The 22,357-nt window shown below is 41.8% G+C and overlaps 1 protein-coding gene across 4 annotated transcripts in view; it reads right to left on the minus strand.

The window, feature by feature from the left end:
- The window catches only part of sano (serrano), an 80,323-nt gene extending 60,016 nt beyond the window's left edge, over window positions 1-20,307 (minus strand). For 2 of the 4 annotated variants that reach the window (XM_066730198.1, XM_066730224.1), the window contains exon 1: window positions 19,799-20,307. The gene's annotated coding sequence lies outside the window, so the exon portion shown is untranslated. The remainder of the gene's footprint in view (window positions 1-19,798) is intronic. The other 2 variants (XM_066730215.1, XM_066730207.1) reach the window with 2 other exon arrangements.
- Window positions 20,308-22,357: the final 2,050 nt, after the last annotated feature.

The raw sequence follows: 22,357 nt of genomic DNA on the forward strand, positions 1-22,357 counted from the left end.
ATTACGCTATTTTTCTCGCAAGAATTAACCAATGAGAACAATACCAGCATTGACGTACAAGAACCAAACGCATCGCAATAATCCTACGATGTTAAAAAGCGTGATAAAAATATCATCCGTAATTAATTAAGGAATCTCATCAGATTTCGTAATGAGACATCGATCATTGTCATTATCGCAGCTACCGACTGCTAAACCGCAGGCTTAAGGTAAAGGATCTTCGCGCTTATTATCTATTAAGACGTACAGACTTGAATTTCTTACAACGGACGCAAAGTTTCTCCGATCAATAAGAGGGAACACGTTGCACGTGAAAGGTAATCATCTCTCGAAGACAGAAGAGAAATTGAAGGAATGATGGATCAGGCAATACGGGAGCTGATTAGTCTTTTCATAATGAAGCTCGTGCAGTCGTTAAGGTAATCTCATAGGGGAATTATGACTTTTATACAATTATCTTACTAATATATATATATATATATACCAACATAGACCCTCTTATACACTCTCCACTGATCAACTAACACACGAGTTACTCCAATTTAGCATTGGACGAAATATCGGACGAAAGGACTTGGTTTAATCGGTTCGAAGCAGCAAATGGATAAACACGTTTGTAATTACGGCATTAAGGTTTGCTCTGGCTAAATGCTGTATTACATACATATATATATATATATATTCTCCAGAGGTTGAAAAGAAGTGGAAAAGAATAAGAGGAAGTGGAAATTAGCTTAGAGGAGATTATGGTGTTGTCGGCTGGTAGGCCATAAAGATTGCACGCGCTGCGTCGGTTATCAGCCGAGAAAATCGGAGCAAGCCCAGACTAGTTCGCCCCTCGCTCGCACAGAGTCCCTTCTTTACGAGGCTTTGCAAACGCGCGTGCCTCTGACTCGGACTCGCAATAATCGCCACGAAATTGTCTCTGTTCACCCCTCCTCGCTTTATTCTCGCCTGCCTTTTAACTCGTCCTCTCTCTCTCTCTATCTTTACACATATATATAGTGTATGTATGTATATATCCACATGTTCACGCGTTCTATAGCGCCTTTCCCTTTCAGCATCGATTCCTATTCGGAGGAATTCGATTCAGTCAAGCCTATCGACACCTTATTGCGGAACCATTTCCGGATATTCAATAGCAGAACCAAGCGAGATACACTAATGCATTCTCCATTCGCCATTTTGGACTACCGGTCTAAAGTATTTATTATTAAAAACCTTACATTGCTGTTGAAAAATTTTATAAACGATAGAGAGAAATTATGATGGAAAAATTTAACATGCAAATATATATAGGATGTACAACTCGACTTTGTCTTTTACTTTCACTGTTTTCTACATAAGACAGTTGTTGGTATCATATATAGGTAAATTCAAATGGCTTCTTTATGTTCTACTAAAGATTACGTAGAGAGTCCGAGAGAGCGTCTACGACCCGGTTATCGTGGTGGAAAATCGGCCCATATAGGCCTATACGCGCCAACTATCGTCCTTCTTTATGAGCCGGTACCGTCCACCTGGACGTATACGACGATAGTGGCCTCCATCCAGGTAATTGCGGCCCATTGCCTCTCTCTTTCTTTAAATTTAACTTGACCACTTTTTAACTAGCGTGCGTATGCGTAAGTAGTATTACACTACCACTAGCCAGCTGTACAGCCCTTCGTGAGATCTTCCCTTGCCCCCCCCCCCCCCTCCCTCTCCTGGAATGCTAATTTATACTAACTGTTTAATTTTACTGTCTTCCTTTTGCAGACTCTCCTTTATACCGTATACGCTGCCACATATACATATATATATATACCGAGCAACTCTTACCTCGGTTCAACGGCCCATTGTAAACGCAACATTCTTCGTCCCTTCGCTAATGCCTTTTGCAAATTGTGCTTCGATTCGTAGTATATAATAACAATTAGAAATATAGCTGCAATCGAAGCTTATTTTCGTCCACGTGAATCACGAGGAATGTAACGCCTCGGTATTAACGTACGCGCGTATCCAACTCTATAATATAACTAAACGCTTCTCGCTATTTTCAGCACGGTGTAACTTACACTGCGTTAGTCGCGGTTCGATTTGCGATAAATGCCCGGGTAATTGCGCTCGAGTGCCTTACCGATCCTCGACTGCACGCCTCGCACCCTCGGTGTATTATTATTATGTTCGTGTATTTATGTGTGACTCGACTGCATTATTTGCATTATCGATCTTTCTGCTTGGCTTATATATTTGTTTACAGTCCGTTAAACCAGGCCCGACTCGCACGAGGGACGCCACCGTCGTAAGCAAATGCCCGGATTTCCTTTACCTTTCACCTCTCACAGTGCTAAATGTTTACTATATATATATACATATATATATATAACGATTATCGACGAGAGAACGAGCATGCCGACACTTTTATAACCAGTGTTCTTCAATGTCCGCTTTCCAATTTGCAGTTTCCTCATCCGTTATGCTTTACTATCCGCTCTATTGCTGCAATTAGAAACAGCATTGTCCAGCTGCTTATATATATATAGATGTATATTTAGAGCGAAAAAATTAAAGACCACCGTGACGTTTGCAAGCAAGATTTGTTTGTTAACCTGTAGGCGGCCGGCATTTTGGTGAGCGTGGATAAGTCATACTTTGAATTATTTTTCTATAGAAAAAGTTCTCAATGGACCTGACATAAAGGCTTAACCTTGAAGTGTGCCGATCGGCACTTTCCGGCCGCCTGCAGGTTAAAAAACTGAACCGAATATACATAAAAATTTAATTCCAATCCCATCCCTCTCGATTTCCTCTGGATATGATTGAAAAAACTTTTGACTTCTTATCGAACAAAGCTTCGTGACCCACTCGCGTTCCCAACATAGTCCCCAGGCCCGGTCCCAGAGTTTTTCGTGAAAGGAACTCGAAGAATTCGAGACTCGGGACTCTCCACCGAAGCAGACTAGTTTTTCTAAGCTAATCTCAGCGTTCCATTCGAGACTATTTAGGAATTGATTCTGTTGACGAGCAAAACGACCTAGGCATCCCCCCTCCTGATTTTTAGGTGGTTCTAAGATTTGGCGAACCGAGCAAGCACGAGGAGTGGAATAACGCTGAAAAAGTGAGTATAAGGATATAACTGTTGAGTGTACAGTGGCAGCTGAGTGCTTTTAGCGTGTAATCAGGAGGACTTGGGTGCGACGTGGCTCTTGGTTCTGTTTACGGTACGTCGCAAAGTGGTACGGTTGCGATGACAGTAGGGTGTGCCAAAGGGTGCGCCTGTCACCCTAATGAACACGATAGAGCGTAGGTCGGAAAACAAGTGGAATAAAAAGAAGCAAAGAAAACGAGTCTAGTGCTCCTCGTTATATTCCTCCCGCGGAAATTAGCGTGAAACCTTTCAAGGCTACGCATATATATATATGTATACATTTCACGTTACATTTAACATTTTGCAAACATCCTGTACGTATGTGCGCTGTTTGCATTCGCAACATTGTAAGTCTGAGCAAACACGTGTTTTATTGGAAACTATCCATCCTTCGAGAATATACACCTATTTACCACGTGTTTCTATGTATCAGTGTGTTATAGAAGGTACGCAGGAACAAGGATTTCTGGCGGTTGGGCAAATGGGCGAAACTCGTGTGTGTACGTGTATGAGGAATGATGGATTATATATATATATATATATATAGTATAGGAATAAAAAGGACCGTCGCAATTGACTGTATCGCGCACGACTGCCCCGTTCCAACCAGCGACCAAGCCACTATGATCGTCTATACCGTGCGGCATTTACGACTTTCCATTGGCTGATCGGTTTGAAATTTATGCCACGCTCGTATAACTTGAGACACGCGGGCGACGGGACCCGATTCAACGTTGGCTCATTAGGGATTAAACTGTTCGTTGAATAGTTAAGACAAATATCGCTTTCAAATGAGTTACTGCTCCCGTTGAGGAAAATCAACGAGTCAGATCGACTATCATAAATTAGCAGATCTATTGTGCAAATCATAATGGAACTGTGGAAGATGAGATCTTGTTTGATCTACGGCATGTTAACTTTATTTATGATCCATCCAACTCGAGTTTTTCTCAAGGTGCCGGTGGTGCAATTATTTATATAAGAGTTGCAAGTTATTAGATTATTATAGATGGGAATTTTCATTGGAAGGGATTATCGTTAAGTAAGACTTTTTTTAACGTAAAAAATATACATAAATTTTATCGTTCGACAGTAAAATCCGTTTGATGGATTCTCGAGTCGAGCAATCGTACGAAGCAACGATTCAGCTTTGGTGATGGAAGGGTCGAAGACTTTTCAGTCGGTTTCCAGTCATTTCACTCGACCACGTCCCAACGACGACGACGACGACGACGACGACGACGATGATTCTTTTCCCTTGAAAATACCATGCAACGAATGCCAATCCCACGTAGTACGTGTCCTGCTGCAGGACAAAAAGGTAGGAATGACTTTCTCGTCACGCACAAATAACGCGTGTCACTATGTCTTCCCAACTTCCTTCCAACTTTCTTTATGAAGATGCGGCGTGACTCTCTCATTTATTTACTCATAATTGCGCGGTACTATTAAAAGGAAAGATTAAAAAACCTATGGTCTCTTAGCTGCGCAAAATTTCCACGGAATCGGTTTTATCTTTCTGTGCCGTTCATAATATAGATTGTACTTAAATATGTACTAAGAATTATTCCGAATTACGTGATACCATTATAAGGAATGAAATAAAGCAATGTTTTTAGGTGTGCCAAATTTCAGAGAAATCGGTGGTATTTGTTACCGATCAAAAGAATTGCACGTAAATTCGTACAAAGGATTGTTCATGAACACATAATATCGTTAAAGAGAAAGAAAAAAAGCGACGATCTTAGAATGCGCAAAAAGATCGGTATATAGTACATAATGTTGACTGCACACGGAAATTTTTTCATTATATAAAAATAAAGAAAATTAATTGATACAACTAACAATATTGTCCACATTTATATTAAAAAATTGTATACATTGCCTAAAAGCTTTCTCCTCAGTGCATTACCGATCAAAGCGAATTCAACAGTGATACAAAGAATGAACTAAAAATCATGCGGTATACCCTTCAAAAGAAAACAAAGCGAATCTCTGAAATGCATAAAATTTCCACCAAATCATTGTCCATTGCTATACCGATCGCAATACCGATCAAAACGACTGAATATATATAAGAATTCCTTCACGCGGTTGGTTCGAATGTCGGTTTATTGGAAGGACGGATGATTCTCGGAAAAGGTCAGTCGGCGTTAAGAGCGTCGAGACGTGTGCATCAAATGCAAATCCCACACGCGTGACGAACAACGTAACAAAGGATCGAGTTGTCACGCGTGTGTTGCTGAGTACGACGCTACTTCCTCTTTCTTTCAATAGCTTATTGCATAGTACTATAGCGAAATAAAATGAAATACGTTAAAGATGATCGAAGCTACGCGTGTGCCGAGCAAAGATCGGTATGGTACACTACAATGTAGACGTTATTTTTCGTTGGCTCGAGAAGCTGGAAAAGTGTTTAGTCGGGTTAAAAACAATAAGGCGAGGTTAGATATATAGGGGCATAATTATGGTCGAGGAGGAAACGAACACTAGTGCACATCAGTGCGTGCGTACTGCGTTAGAGTCCGGCACAGCAAGCACACACCGAGCTAAGCGAGCAGCGAGCGCCGAGCGCACGTAGTATAGGAGACTCGACGGCGGCGTACCGCGCAGGACGAGCGCGTTGAACGATGAACTTGACACCGAGGCGAGGCGAGCCGAGCCGAGTCGAGCCGAGAGACGCTGCTCCGAAAGGGAAGGGGCACCGAAGAGGGACTACGACCTCTCTACCTACCGCCTACCCGTTTACGTTTCTTCTTCTTCTTCTTTTTCTCTTTTCACGAGACGAACAACTTCGTAAGTCCGCCCTTGCTTATTTCCCCTCCTTGCTCATCCTTCTCCATCTCCCTTCCTCCTAAATCTTACTCAAGCAGAAACACACTCCACGAGTACAGAAAGCAAAAAAATTGCATAATAATATTTTCCCATTTCTTTTTCCACTCGCTGAGAAATAATTCTGCTTAAATTTGTCTTTGTGTTCGATCTGCATCGTTTAAAGCGGAAAAATATTTAGATGGACGCAGTTTCCCATTCGGTAGTCGTCGTGTTCACAGTTTCGTCGAAAATCTTGCAGTGCTGTACAACGAAGTGTGATGAAGGAGAGGGCTCGACAGGCCGGTAAAGCGACCAACTACGGCATGTGAAACGGATGCTTGTGCACGTCCGCATAGCGTCGCACTGACATATTAAGATCGCGCAGTGCAGATAGAAGTGGTGCACTCGCGTCGAGTCATAAAGATACCGTGAGCTCCACACTTTCGTTCCAGATTTCCAGCGAGGAATTACAGCACCGCGCGCGCCTCACTTTTCTCCTCCATCGTAAGCACGAATTCTCTCTTATTCGCTTCTCCACACTTGCGCTCGTATCAATCTCTATCGTAAAGCTACACTCTTTAATTTTTCGTGAAACCTCGTGTGTGTTGCACGCAAACTTTAAGGATTTACTTGATTCTTTTGGCGTAAATTATTTCATACTAAGTGGAATTATATATTATTAAAGTTTTTATCGTATATATTTGGTATTTTTCTGCAAATAATTGAATGATTGTATATCAATGAGCGAAATAAATGCTGATGTCTTAATTCTGTCTTAATAACTTCTTTACATTTCTATTCGTAAGATTCTCTACTATAAAAGAAAGCCTTTATAAGTTTTACAGAAAAAAATTCAAAATTTCACTCGATTCTTTAGCCAGTACATCTATATAGTAAATACAACTATTTAAAACAATCTACCATTATTATTATTTATTTTAATTTTTTCCTAGTCAAACAATCGAGTGACGCGTATTGGTGGGCAAAATAAAATCAAATCTCTGTATAGCAAGACTCGTGAACGCATTGACGAATGTCGTAATGGCCAATTGTATGCACACGTAGAGTATAAGTTTACCGATGAACGATAAGTGCAGCAAGAATTGCTCGCTGTCCAGCACGAACTGTATAGTATGACATTCTAACCTAATAGAGTCTTTGGGGAAAAATGTAAATATAAGAAAGATTATCGCGATGTCCTTTGAATCATATTCGTTGCTAGAGTTAGAGATCCTCAACAATGGATAAGATTAAACCTGTTTCGCATCTTTAGACTGGCCTATATTCTATTATTAACCGAGATCTCTGCATGTTCCATGTAGAGGCATGGAAAAATTCTATAGAGCCGCCCCTCTAATATACATTACACACACATACACACACAGAAAATACTCCACTGTAACAGAATTTCGATCAATCAGCTTTATGCTAATGGAAAGGTGTAAATTGATGAAAAAGGATGGAGATGGTGTTATAGGGGGAGAGGGGGGGGGGGGGCTAGCTCGACGGTAACTGATTTTTATCGTTGAGACGTCACGAGGAGACTATATATATATAAATATACATATATAGTGATATGCGTGTGTGAAGCAGTCCATGAAAGAAGACAAGCATAAAAGTGCGATATGTCGAGAAGCAAAGAAAGCAGGTACGGGGGAGAAAAGAAGGAGCGAGTGGAGAAAAAAGGAAGGCCGGGATGCAAAAGAGGAAACGAGAAAAGAATGCATGGCTAAGTGGTATGCGCCGTCCGCGTCGTGGAGACCGGATGCGTTTTCTTGTCCGTTCTTTATACAGACACGAACGAGGGGGAAACAGTTTAATGAAAAGTATGAAAATGACGACGAACAATGCCTTCTTCGACGGGATAGAAACGGACGTGATTACTGCCCCTATGCGAGATCTCCTATGTTATTTGCAAAACTGCGAAATTGCAAATTCGCACTATGGACACGTCAGATTTCTCCCGTCACTCACATTTTAATCGTTTCATTGGAAAATCCACGATTAACAATCGAGATAACCAGACAGAACAAACATGGGTGGTGAGTTGCTTATCTAGGCCTCTTGTTATCCTTGGGCTTAATTCTCGTGTAATAATCGATGTCGTACTTTTCTTTCTAAATTAATTTTTATCGATAATAACGACTCGATTGGTATTTGTAATCTGGACTCTTATTGAAAAAGATCAAACATATAGAAAAATCATGAATGGAAGCAAATGTTCGTGATATTCGAGCGAACGTTTCGATGAATTCGCCTCATTTCGCGTTTATGCTGTAATGCTATCCCTTGATAGGTAAATTTGCAATAATAACAACTCCAATATTATTTACTCCAAATTTTTATTAAAAAAGAAGAAAAAAAAATTATAGACGCTAAAGTGTCAACGTCGACAACATTTTGGTGAACGGTTCGCTAAACTTTCCTCATTCTACATCCACACACTACACTCCCGTCATAATTATATACGTTTGTAGTAACAACAAGAACTCCAATATTATTCACTTTGAACTCTTATTAAAAAAAGAAGACAAAAAATGGATAAATCGTAGATGAAAGTCAATGTCGACGACATTCGAGCGAACGGTTCGACGAACTTTCCTCTTTCTGTGTCCATACTGTACAATCCCCCGGTAAGTTCTAGCGAGTACCTAAAGTTGGCTAAGCCAAGGTAAACGCGTTACCAGATACGTGCTGTGCTGCTCTCGCGATACCTAGAATTGTAACGAATGTACGCACACCCTCTGCAATCTTTTTACGAGCATTAAGAGAGTTTTAATCGCAGCCGTTATTTCGCGTACCTTATGCTCCTCGCGTCTGTTATAGCGTAATAGTGCGGGCTCTAGAAATAATTGGAGAAGAGAAAAATTCGCGCACACTATATATATATATATATATATATAATACAATATAATATATAGCGTATTATATTCAAGAGACTGACTAATCCACGAGGATCATCGGTGTTATATACAAGCAGTCTTATCAATTGGCCGGTCGTTCTCTCCTCGAGAGTTTTGCCAAGGAAAGTTTAATATTTCCGGCAATGCTTACGGGAAATCAATGTCATCGTCGCTGTTGGATCACGCGGTTCGTCGAACTTGATGGTCGGGTAAGAGGGAGTGTCATAGGACGACCTGCGGTGGTGGAAAAGGTGGGAAACGGGGGAGGGGGGGAGGGGGGGGGGGTAGGTGGAGAGAGAGAGAGAAGAGGACAAGGCCCAGGGCCCAGGGTGTACAAAGTATAAAGGTGTATAGCCTAGCTCGTACGTGATGTCACGTATTTATAAATAATTGTCAGTACGGGAAAGCGAGTATCATCACGTTCAATGCCATACGGGCGTTCGTTCGCCGTCTTGTAATTTTATTCTCGGCTGGCTGGAATGGTATTCCTGATGACGCCAACAGCGAGGCGTCCTTCAAGGATACGCATCCTTCGTTCTCTTCTACTCTTCTCTCCCATCCCATTTTATCCTATCCTCTTCTTCGTCTTGGTCTTCGCCTTCTTCTTCTTCTTCTTCTTTGCACTCGCGCTCTCCTTCGCTCTCTCATTGCCCGTGTAACAGTAATTCGCTTAAGCGTGTAATTTGTACACGTTGCTGTGGACGGGACAGCGATGAGGAAAACTCTATTTTTGCAATTAAAACGGAGAAGCATTCGCGTTGATTCTCATGGAATCAACGAAATTTTTTCTTCCATCTATACATGCAAGCTTTGTATATTTATGTAGCACGCGAATGTTATTTATATGTGTTTGTGTGTGTTTGAAGGTATTGTAACAGAAATACGACACTCGCCAATCGAAATCAGAATGATCGGCCTGCGAGATCGTCAATTACCCTCCGAGTCCTCCGTTTATAACGTATACTATATAGAGTATAAATTGGCACGCTGGAGTCCCGGACGACGACGTTTCCACGTTGAGCAATAGCGGACTGAAATAGGCGACCAGCGAAACTAGTTTTTACCGTAAATCGACGGGTAAAAGGTGGAGAGACTGGCCAAGTGGGCACTCCTTGTCCCGTAGCCAGCTCAGTCCCTTATTCCCGTGTGCGAATATACTCTTAATCAATTGTAAAATAACTCGGCCTTTTCCCTCCACCCGTTTCGCTGCTCGCTGTCCTTTTAAATTTCAAATAGTACCTAGAGTTATCTACAAGTGTCTGCTATACGAGAATTGTATTACTATTTTATAATTATTCGTGGTTTTTTAACGTGACTGAACGAGAGAAATTAGAAATATTGTAAAATAACCTTGAATTTTTGCACCAATAAATTCCTTATTTTTACTCTCCTTTTGAATGCTAAATAATATAAAAAGAATTATTCAAACATTCGCAATGCACTGTTGAAATTATGATTTAAAACAAAGTAACTACAAAGCCTTCCAAGGCGACGGAAGAAGGAACACTAGAGTCATCTCGAGTTCAATACTAAATCGTGTATTATTGCTATAAATAGTGGCAGTGAGAAAATTGTTGAAAGTTTGCAAGTGGCGGGGCTGTACAGAGGCAGCAGCTTGCACGGGAAGCGTGCAAAAAGGTAGAAAGCAATCACGGTAAGGCCCGAATATGGCGAGTAAGGTCAGGGTGCGAACACTGCGAACGTAGCCGAGAACGAAGAATGGCCATTACGCGCGTTTCGACGCCGCCGCGGCGCAGCGCCGCCGCGTCGCGTCACGTGGCCACGCCAGTTTACGACGAATGCCGAACGAGCGTCGTCCTGCTCTTTTCATTGGGATTTATGAGCAGTCGCGCGGTCAAACTACTCGATTTTCCATCTGCTATATCTATCAGCTGTGAATCCTCTCGAGCAGTTTCTTTGTTGGTGGGAAAAAAGTCATTACTGTTTTTCGATCGGTGAGCAACGGGTTAGGTTATAACGCGTGTGTATATATATACATACAGTATAAACCATGGGCCGTAGCGCGAGTGCAGACTGTGTTCTCGAGCGGCATGCATCGCGATGCAATGCAATGCAATCGAATGCGATGCAATGCAGCAGGCAGCATAAAACAAGCTGCCATACATGGGGCGACCGTCAGTCGACTCTGTAGAGTCTGTAGTCTACTATAGCAGCACGGAGGACGACGAGAGAGCAGCAGCACAGGACGCAGGAGAGGACCAGCTCTCTCACCACCACCGTGTGCCTTGGATCGACTCGGTTCAGCTCGGTTCATCTCGGCGCACCTCGGCCAACGCGGCCAAATAGACTATATATATATATATATATATATATATATAGTATATTTGAGAGCAGCACAACAAGAGAAAAAAACATCGCGAGGCGTACACATAAGAAGGGGAACGAGCAGAGGAGAGGCCTGTCCGCGCGATTCGTTCTTCAATTTTTTTCCTACAATTTGTCTTGTTTTTCTAAATCGCTGAATTAAACAATTTTCATTCCAATTGCAAAAGACTAAACAGACGGACGGAAAGTGCTCCGGAATCGATTAGAGCTAACAGAAAAGTTAATAGAGTAATTTCTTTAATGAGGCGAATTAGCAGAGATCAATTAATAGACGCGGAGAGATTTACTCGATTAGCACGGAGATAAAATTACGCGAGGAAATAATTAATATTGGATTGCTGTGTGATGTTGATTGCTATATATATGCATATACGTGTGTGCTGTAGGGGGTTTTCAATAGGAGGGAGAAAAGTAATGTTAGAGTTGGCTAAAGAGCGAGGGACAGACCGAATCCTTCCTGGCGATCGGTATACACCTTGACAGGAGAGATCGAATTCCCTTAACCTTGTAAAGCGCCGCTTACAAACCGTTATACACATCGTCCAAGGTGTCAAAGGAGCGTGGCTACACCTACGTGCAAATCGAGAAATGAAGACCGATAGATTATACTCCTCGTACACGTTTCTTCCTCCTTGCAAAATTATCAACGTCGCTTCAACGTTGCAAAATCCACTTTGCGATATGTATTATTATTTCATTAACGCTATCTCTCAGCTGTAATTTTTCAAAATACCTCGTTTTCCCCACTTTAAAATTATTTCAAACGCATTATCCACCCGGCATCTTGTTCCACTAGCTATATATATATATATATATATATATCAATTGCATTCTAACGATACCACTGCTCCACTGTGACCTTGACATTTTCTCTCCTAACGTATTTACCGTGTATATATACACAGTACGCTATATGATCTATCATTATTTAGCCATTGTGAACAAGCACCGCGAAATGTTTAACGTACCGACGCGTTATTACTGTGCAGTGTGTGGTAAGGTAAGTTTTCATTGAGAACAATTACGTGGTACTCTTATACGGTAGAATATGTACTGTCAAAGTCCACTGGCTTCTTAATTGCACGTAGTACAATACAATGGAAATTCCAAAACAACTTGCATTATCTCCTCTTCCTCATTCCTAGATCGGTCTCTTGTAAAAGCTTACACATTCTGCCAGCGGAGTAACGTTTGCTTTTGTAAGCCGAGGCGAATAATTGCGGGTGCAATCTGTAAATGAGCACGCTGGGAATTAATCAAAGTTGTGCCAATCTTATTCCACGTAGCGCTGTAAATCAAGCGGAGAGATAAAAAGAAAATCCGATTTGCAGCAGTTAACCGCGGATTTTCAAGTGAGAATAATGTAAGAACGCTCCGCACTTTGCAATCATTATCGATGCTTAATTACGAATAATTGCGCGGAGGTGAAAGTCTCTGCAGCGTTTTATATTTTGCAGTGTGGATGTGGATTTAGTCATTTTCGCGTAATCACGAGTGACGTGCTTTTATATACATATATATATATATATATATATACACGAACAAAGAGTTTGTCTCGATTCAGTGTTGCGTTGAGCAACGTTGCTTTCACTGTCGTCAACGCATTCATTAAACACTCCTATCGGGTTTTTCTCTTCGCGACTTACTTACCCATAAAATCGAGCATAAAACGTAACGAAGTTTCACGACTGTACACCACCTTTTTGCCACGATCCCGATCGAACCTTTTGTCTAAAATGGATGCTAAATTTCTTCCTGCGCAACTCTCCACACTCGAGAGATGTTTTTATCAATAGTCGCAGGCACGCTCGCTTTGCATTGTCGAGCGTTATCCTCCACCTTTCCTCAGCCTCCAATCCAATCCCTCGGATATACCTCGACTTTCGAGCGCGATTGGAGAACGCGCCGCGCGAACCACTTTAGCACCGGTTTTAGACAAAAGGCATAACTCCAGCGAGTCTCTCGATTATATCATACCAGAAAATTCCTGCGTTTCTTGTCGCCGGAAAAAACTGGGGATATTAAAAATCAGCGCCGAAAAGAACGATGATCGTTCTGCGGGAGAATGTCTCGGGGGCCGATTTTGAAATTAGTGAAAAAGTTGGAATAGTTGAGAAAATCACTGTATTTTTGTCGTTGATTGTACTCGTGTTCTCTATAGGAGGAGGGAGAAGAGGAGACGTCTAAATGCAAGCGGAGAACTATTAATTTGACGCAGAGGCATAAGTAGATGGCTTTCAGCTCCATCATCTCTAGCCCGAGCAGCAGTGAACGGCCTTCTCCCCGAGCATCCGCCTCCGTTACGTCACGAGTGCGTATCGTCCAATCGTTCCATTGTGGCGAGAAAAAAAGGAGCGAAGCGGATGATTCCGAGGGGCATGGAATTTCGTAGTCGCTGGATGCGTTTCATCATGGGATTTTGCAGCTCGACTCTATAACCGTTAATTTAATCTCGACCCATATCTGGATAAATATAGCATATCATACCGGACCGACGGTCTATTATTAATAAAATCTTCCAATCCTATATATATATATATATATACACATATATATCCACCACCAGTGTAACTCGGAATTATGTGAAAAATGATCGAATATCAAGATTCGCTTAAGTTCGTGGGACTGTACCCCTGTATCGAGGAAAGCATTGAGGTTAATTTAATAATAATTAAGGAGAGGAATCGTGGGTTTTTAGAGAGAGATGCTTGGCATTGCACGATGATATTACACATTGCGCGAGGGAGACAGGGAGGGGGGAGGGAGGGTTAGGTTGGGGAGAGGGAAAAAGAAAATAATAAGCACAGAGAGGATTCGCGGCTGTGCGAGCTCGACAATGGGTAACCTTGAATTTAGCAGAGCAGAAACGTTGCCTCTATTCTGCCCCCCCCCCCTCCTCCCCATTACCCTCCTCGCTCTACCTAACCGCGTCTTTCTCCATCTTTCTCTTACTCCCCCCTCCCCTTCCTCTAATTACTTTCTCCGTGACCGTCTATCGGCAGGATCTGTGAGAATGTATAAAGCGCGAAACTATATATATAGCAACACGTATGTGCGCTCTGCGCGTGACGTAACAGTAACCTACTTCCGCGAACACTCTTTCACGCACGAAAACGGCAGGAAAAAATAAGAATTATCTCTCCGTATAACGCTTCGTATATATACGTATACGTGTAAGAGACACGCATGAAACTCTCGGAATCCCTCGATCTGACCTAATTTTTCTTTGTTTACACCCCCCCCCCCCCCTATTTAAACACACAACAGTCCCACGCGATTCAACGAAACCGGAATAAAAGCCGACGAAAGTTGGGAGAATTTTGCAGCTCGAGTCGTCCGTTGCTGCACGCGCTTTGTGGTACATCGGAGAGGTTGTTAAACGCGCGAGCGGTCTGCTTGATGGAAATTGATTTACAGGAGCGGGAAAAAAGCTTGAGGTTTATAGTGAAAATAGATAAGGTCCGTGAATGCAAGTTCCCCGGAGGAATTTTATGATGAACGTCGGTCTTGGAGTTATTAGCGAAGAAAGGTAAAAGGATGAGGATGCAGAAGAGGGTATATGGAAGTGGCCGCGCAGAGAGCCTGCAGCAAATAACGACGGCTACGCCATAGAGTATTTGCGCAGATCGAGCGCACGATCGTTCTACGGTCAGCGCGTAAATCGTTTTGACTAACGATCGACACTAATAACGAAAGCTCTCTGGCTTTTCTCGCAACATTATACGCATAGCTTCTTTTATTTCTGACTAGACTCTGCAGCGAATAATAATAATATTAACATCCAACATTCTGCGATTGGTTTGATCGGTTTCTCCCGAACGAACCGTTAGCCAACACGATCGATCAATAATTTATTTATTATATATGTGTGTATACTTTTAATCCCCCCCCCCCCCCATACACATTCGCGCATTATTCCAAGCGCGCATGCGCGCGAGCATTTTTGCACACTGTCATTGTTGCGCTGAGAAAAAACTTTGCGCGAGATAAACTGCGTTGGCTGCGAAACATTGTGGCTAGTTACGATCGATTATCCGCACGCAACGCGTAACAAATCTTTGCTCCTTGCTCTGACACCTTTTACAACTATGAATCTGCAAGTATACGTCGAGAATATCCGCAGCAGAACGAACAATAGAGCGATATTACGTTCGTTGCGAAATACGGTTGACATTTCTTCGCACAATCAAATAGTTTCTCCCCGACGGAAAATATCGTTCCACTTTGTTGCAACGCCTCGTGTAAAATGCATGTTCCGATTAGAAACTGTGCTCAGCACGTGTTAATAGATATCGATAATGTTGCGTTTCTCGCGAGAGTGTTCGTGAATAATCCAATTCAAAATGTAGTACACATATCTCGTTACGAAACACGTTTGTTCAATGGCCAATTATTAATTGCACCTTTCGTCTGGTAGAAAGTATAGAGTGTTATCTCCGCGGTGTACCAAAGATCCGATCATTCCTCATCGTGGTAACGAATCCCACTGTTCTCCTCCGACAAAAAATCCAAAGCGCCCAAATCGTGTTCCTCCGTTAAGTAACGACTATAATAACAATGGTATAATGATAAAGAGAGATAATGGAGCTAATCAGCAAATCGATTTCGATAAATAATTCCAGCCAAGGATGAAAGGAGAGTATACGCGTCGTTATCGAAATTCGTTTAAAGAGACTCGCAGAAACGCTGGAATATTTCTTGCGCAACGCTTTAATTGCGGAGCTCGCGAAAAAAGGAGGAAAAGCAGCAAAAAATTCGCTTATTATTATCGCGGGGCTTTCTGGGACCGTCTCGATGATTTATGGACGTTGCAAAGCTCACTGGGACGATTAGCCAGCTAATGCACTATGACTGTCCGTGTAATAAGCACTGTATATATATACATGCGTATTTTATAGTTTCAGCGGGGAATAAATAATAATCTCTCGATCGACCCTGACCCTCCAGTCGGACCGTCTCTTTTTTTTCGTCCTCAGCACTCGTCTCTCCCAGAAGAAAGTGTGTCACCGCGCGCGCAAAGAAATCTGCGCCCGGAGAAGATGGAGCAAAACGGACCGTAACACTTTCGATATTGATGTTCTTCCGCGATCGCGCCATGTAAAGATGCTCGCATGCTTGATTGAGTCATCGAGTCGTGAGCAAGGGCTGCTATATAGCGTATACCGTGCTATATTCCAGTGATTCCGTTGGGTGACTCGATGGAATCTGCTAGGGCGTAATACGAACATTATTCTTAGCGGCTGAAAAAATATATGCCGTTGGCACGCCATAGGAGAATCGATGCCGATGCTTCAGCGCGCGAGCACAGGTGTTACAAGTGTAGCCTCATTCCGATTCCTCTTTGTGCTATAAATTAAATGATCGAAGGGATCCTCGAGATTCTTTTGGCCGATGCTCGATCGTTTCGTAGCTCGCCAAGGTCATAAGCTTACCTCGCTTCATAAATCAAAAGTATCTCCTGGAGAACTCTCGACTAGTCTCTATATATATATATATATATAGTTACTCTCTCTCCCTTTTCCGTTCCTCGGATTGCTCCCACAATCGACAAATCTCAACCGCACGGATACAGCAAACCTCCATCCTTAATTTAACCCACGATGTTGCTCCTTCTCACTTTTTCTCACTATCAATAAGCACTTTGGCTCTATATATATGTATATATATATATGTATGAGTTTGACCTTCCCAACTTTCGTGTCGGTCGCCTTTTAGATTGGCGACTCGTTTCTAGCTTCGACTACGCCCACCTGAGTAAAAAACGAAAGCGCAAATTATTGCTGTATATGTGTGTGTGTGTGTGTGTGTGTGTAACATGGGCGTTACCCATCTAACCCTGTTCACTGACTAGGTCAGACCATAACGCGGGATTCGTGAAAAACGACGAAACCGTGAATAATCCCGGCCTTCGAGTATCACACTCGTTCTCCATTTCGGTGTACTCCTGAGAACTCTTTGGGGTCAATGAACTCTCGATAAGAGATACACGCTGGAATTTCGACTGTCGCTCTCAAATTTATTATCCTACTACCTGTTACAAGGAGTCGCCAAATCTTATTCGAATTCTACGAGGTTTAATTTTAATTTATGTGTATATATATATACATCTACTGTGAGATTTGGTGCGTATCTTTGGTAATAGAAACTGACGAGATATTTGACGGGAGAATAATTCGTCGAACGAAGAGGAAGCACAGAGAAAAATTAAATTTTTTATTCGTACATTCAACGCACAACGATACGAATGCTCGTTGCTGCTAAAGAGAGTATTCTCTCAAGGTCGAGTGGCAAAAGAATCGCCAGCGGTGTGACAATGTGAAATCGAAACGAGGACACCGTAAATCAGACACGGTAGCTGCGCTTCCCTCGTGTAAAAAGTTTCAAACAGACCCTCGTGAAGAGATTCCGAAATGTAACGATTTTGTTCTGGATATTGCTTCGCGAGGGAGGCTCGCTAAATTCGAAGCCTCCTAAATGCCAGTTCTCGGTAAGGAGTGAAATAAAAAATGCGGTAAACTGTTTCTCGGATATAATGGTCGTAATGGGAAGGAGGAAAAGAAGAAGAAGAAGAAGAAGAGGAGGAGGAGGAGGAGGAGGAGGAAGAGGAAAAAAAAGAAAAGAGGATCGGAGGGTAGTTGAGCCGCTGTTGCATCGTTGCTTGTGAAATTTTTAGAACCATCCCGAAGAAATTCGTACCCCCACCCCTAGAAAAAAAAACAAATCAACGCTCAACCAGACTCTCCGAGTACTTGTTATTACGGAGCAGAGAATTTTCGAGTAAAAAACTATAACGAAAGCGGAAGTGCGGTGAGATTTTCATTTCGATATGGAAATAATTTATTGTCAATGCTCGAGTGGTGGTTAACGCAAGTCGAACGAAGAAACTGAGATAGAGAAAGGATCCAGTCAGCTCGCGCTGCTCGATTATACACGCGCGGCGAGGTAGACAAAAGAATAAGAAAAGCCCAGTCTGTCCCGGTCCCGGTCCCGGTCGGTCCCGACTACATAATACGCAAAGCGCATTTACATCTGGAAATATTCCAGGAATAAAAAACGAAGCTAGCGACCCAAACAAAAGATGGAAATCTCTCGTTTGAGAAAATCACCGTTTCCCGTATATAACGATCGCTGGAGAATACTCGAAATTAAAGCTCTCGCGCTTATACGTGCGAGAAACGCAGACTCGGACACAATTTCTTATATTCTCCTTTTTTACAGTAGCTAAAACTTTATTCAATCCACTACTCGTGCTATACTTCCTATCCCACCGGCTAAAAAGGGACGAGGAACCTGTTAGAGGGTATATAAAACACCAATAGTATAATAACGATCATGATTTCTTAGCGGTAAATGTATTACGGCCATCCACATAATAAGCAGAAAAACGCTTGGGTTACCGGTCGATAATGAGCTCGGCGAATGTGTGGAAATAACGCGAGAGGAAATGATAATTATTCGGTGAAAATGTATAAAAGAGAGAAACGTGTGCGTGGGGGAGAAAGGAGTGGACGGGGGACGACGACGATCGATTTGGCGATAAATTGATTTTCATCCGGACCGTTGCACGGAGGCTCTTAGGATATAGTTGCTTTCCGTCCCAAGATCCTCTCTTCTTGGAGAGTGAGCAGCTCGGCCGTACCGCAAGGAATTCGCGCATTATATCATTACGCACTATTACCTCGTTACACTGTCAGTGTACGTATATATACGTGTATATCAATGCAGTGCATTATCAAGGCAACTCCTGGACGACGAAAAAACTCGGATTTCTCTCTTTTAGCACTGATGAGCCGAGAGGAGAATCATTACCATAGTGCCGCGTGGTATATACGTTATAGCCATGTTCCTGCGCCATCTAATATAATTGTCGGCTAAATAAGCTCGGCGAATTACGCGTAGTATACGATGCTTAACGGCCCCGCTGATCGGGGACAATCTCGCGCAGTTTCGACACTTTGCGTTTTACGACGCGAGAGGGAAGAAGCTTCGGACCGAGCGTAATTATGCCGACTTCCGTCGTAATAAGCCTCGCGCTTCGGGATTATCGGAGAATAATTTTTATATATACTATATACATATATATGTATATAGTATATATATTATAGAAAAGTTAGCACTCGCGTTGCCGCGTCTAATTTCGATGCTAATCGATCCGTCTACGATGAAAGATGCATGAGAGAGGCGAGAGCGAAGAAGAAGAAGAAGAAGAAGAAGAGAATCGGTGTGTACCGGTTTCGATTTTACGATCGTCTCGCCGCGAACAAGTCGAGCTCCGGCTTGGATTCCATCGGGTTCGCTGCTTATCAAATTAACGATCGGAACAAACGTCTAGAAGCTCTCTTCTCCCATCTTCCTATAATTTCTCAAATCGGGCTTTTTCGCTTTTGCCTCGGAGAGTCCAAACTCCTGCCGAGTATATCCAAGGAGTCCGAGACTGCCTGTCGGAATGCAGGAGTTGTTCTCGCAGTGCAGGATCGAGGTCAACGAACGGCCGACACGCCACTCAAAAACGAGTCCTTTGCCTCTTTTCGCACTTTTCCTTCTCTACCACAGCTACATACCCTGGGGTTTTAGTGTATTCTCGCTTGATATTCACGCTGCTCACCTGAATTAAAACCTCCCTCTCTTTCTCCTTTTCTTTCCTTTCCTCTCTTTCTCACTCAATCTCCCTCTCGAGTAAACTCCTGAAACTTTTCTGACGCACAACACAAGCACTTGTTGTGGAATAGGGCGACAGAGAGACGAGTTTGACAGTTGGAAGAGCGCAGGACGAGTGGACGAGGACTAGGAGGAGGAGGGGGAGTAGGATGAGGAGCAGGAGGAGGAAGAGGAGGAGAGAAGAGGACGAAGAAAAAAACACAAACAACAAACGCAAAATGGTCCTGCTCCGATACAGACCACTGACCAATTTCAGTCGAGGACTGACGCGATACTGGCTCGGGCTGGCTGGCTCCGCCGCTGGTTACTCGGCCGCTTGGCGGCTGGCGCGGTCGGTACGTCGCTCGCAATCGTTCGGTTGCGGCTCGGGCGGCTCACGGCTGGCGTCGCCAGTCGCGGCGACCGGCCGAGGAGGCGAGGAGCGAGCCAGCGACAACCGGCTCCGACTCCCCTCGGCTATCCTCGGCTTCCCTCGGTCAGCCTCGCGCAACCACTCACGGAGCTGAGAACCTACCTATATACATAAGCACGTACTATCCCCGTGCAGAGTATAACACTATATATACTTAGCGAATACGGGTCGTGGGTGTGCGAATGCATCAACAGACACACGCTACGGAGTCACAAATGATCCTCGAGGACGAACAACGAACGATTGTTGACAAACAAGTCGAGTTTTCGGGAAATTTTCTTAGTCAAAAGCAGCTCCGTTGAGTACGGATTATGACTATTCTTGGTTTTTTGCCTCGGTTAATTTGTCTCGATATATTTCTTAGGATAGTTGGAAAATTGTTGCTTTATGGAAGTTGCTATAGGGCCATTCCACGTCAAAACAGACAGATTTCGGAGTACAACACCGATTTTTTTCTTAAAAATATGTGTTAATATATAAGAAAATACAAGACTTTTGGCGCTAGTTTGAGTCAAAAATCTTTTTTCGTTTCGGAGATACGAGCTGTCAAAGTTTGCAGTTTTACTGTTTTTGGTAAAAACACGTAATCTTTAAAAATTTATATCTCCTAAACGAATAAAGATAGAAGACTCTGGCTGGAACGAGTGTACTCAGAAAGAATCATACTTTATTAGAAAAATATAAAAAAAGACAGTTTGTTTTAATTGGTTAAAACTATTAACAATTAAAATAAACATTTGAATTAACAAATGTGTTGTCATGCTCTGACAATTATAAAAAAATATCAGGAATGTTCCTTGGAATGTCCTCTACAAAGAAAAAAATTAAAACGCGTATACTCTCTTGGTGTTCATAGTGAAAAAAAATATTTTATCACGACGCGCTCGGCCAGAAGCGTCGTTCGAGCGGCGTAAACCGGTGAAGCGCATGCGTAACTGAGCGCGACTAGTCTCTACATGTCGGAATCCATCAATCTATGAATAATGCGAGTTAATAACATGTTTTAATTGTTTGTTTATGTTTTTATAACTGTTATAAATTAACAATATATTTATTATTATTCTGCTTTATAAGCAGTCGTTATCTATTTACAAAATAATTAGCAATAAGACATTTGAACATGGCATTGAATATACAAATTATATACTAATTTATATTTACATATTTTATTAAATTATGGCAGAAGAAAATATTATGAATATGAAATTTCTGTACTGAAAATATTTAACAAACTTTAACAATTGTATTAATTATCTGATCGAGGAAAAGCTTTAGTTTGTAATTGTGTCTTTGAATCTATCGTTAAAAATGCACGATAATTTCAAGTTACTTTAACTATTTTCACTTTTCAAAAAAATCTCGTACGAAGTGTTTTAATAAGCATTAAAATAATTTAAACGAGATTTTTTTGAAAAGTAAAAATAGTTAAAGGAACTAGAAATTATCGTGCATTTTTAACGATAGATTCAAAGACACAATTACAAACTAAAGCTTTTCCTCAATCAGATAATTATACAATTGTTAAAGTTTGTTAAATATTTTCAGTACAGAAATTTCATATTCATAATATTTTCTTCTGCCATAATTTAATAAAATATGTAAATATAAATTAGTATATAATTTGTATATTCAATGCCATGTTCAAATGTCTTATTGCTAATTATTTTGTAAATAAATAACGACTGCTTATAAAGCAGAATAATAATAAATATATTGTTAATTTATAATAGTTATAAAAACATAAACAAACAATTAAAACATGTTATTAACTCGCATTATTCATAGATTGATGGATTCCGACATGTAGAGACTAGTCGCGCTCAGTTACGCATGCGCTTCACCGGTTTACGCCGCTCGAACGACGCTTCTGGCCGTGCGCGTCGTGATAAAATAATTTTTTTTACTATGAACACCAAGAGAGTATATGCGTTTTAATTTTTTTCTTTGTAGAGGACATTCCAAGGAACATTCCTGATATTTTTTTATAATTGTCAGAGCATGACAACACATTTGTTAATTCAAATGTTTATTTTAATTGTTAATAGTTTTAACCAATTAAAACAAACTGTCTTTTTTTATATTTTTCTAATAAAG

The sequence above is a fragment of the Prorops nasuta genome, unplaced genomic scaffold, assembly GCF_024137725.1.
Source record: "Prorops nasuta isolate Cenicafe-Biocafe unplaced genomic scaffold, Cenicafe_Pnas_1.2 PNAS00002, whole genome shotgun sequence".
NCBI lineage: Eukaryota > Metazoa > Arthropoda > Insecta > Hymenoptera > Bethylidae > Prorops > Prorops nasuta.